Source organism: Mus musculus, chromosome 13 (genome assembly GCF_000001635.26).
Source record: "Mus musculus strain C57BL/6J chromosome 13, GRCm38.p6 C57BL/6J".
NCBI lineage: Eukaryota > Metazoa > Chordata > Mammalia > Rodentia > Muridae > Mus > Mus musculus.
Window position 1 is genome coordinate 52,757,206 of NC_000079.6, and position 609 is coordinate 52,757,814.

Below are 609 nucleotides of genomic sequence, written 5' to 3' on the forward strand. Positions count from 1 at the left end.
GGTACCTGGCTGGCCCCACAGGATTGCCTCCCTCACAAAAGAGCTTGCTTCAGCACAGAGTATGCACAGCCAAAGAGGAATGGTCAGGAGAACACATGACCTAGCTTCTCTGTCCTCTGCCATTGAATCTTATACTAGAATCACAGGGGGATTCCAGCAGGCGAGGCTCCTCCCCTCCCACGGACCTGATCACTGGCCCTGCCTAGGTTTCTTCTTACTACTCCTCTCTTACTCAGTTGAGTTCCCAGCTCATCATCATCCAAAATAAATGATTCGCTGCTCTGACTGTATCTCAGGCTCTGCTTAGGGCACAAACTGATCATGATTTTTCGTTTAAAACTTTCCCCCAACCGTCTACTGTGAGCTGTTTCTTTAGGAACTGGAAAACTGGCAAGTGAACAGTCTGGAATGGCTGTTTCTATGCACTGATCTATTTTCGATGATTAAAAAAAATTGACTAGGAGATGAGCATCCTCCCAGAATCACACTCAGGGTGGCGACAGTTACTGATTCTATTTGGTGTAGCTACAGCTGCCATTCTCAGCCTCGGTGAGGAGGGTTGCTCTCCTATAAGGGACAGACCAGTACTAAGAGGCCACCCAGGAAGCA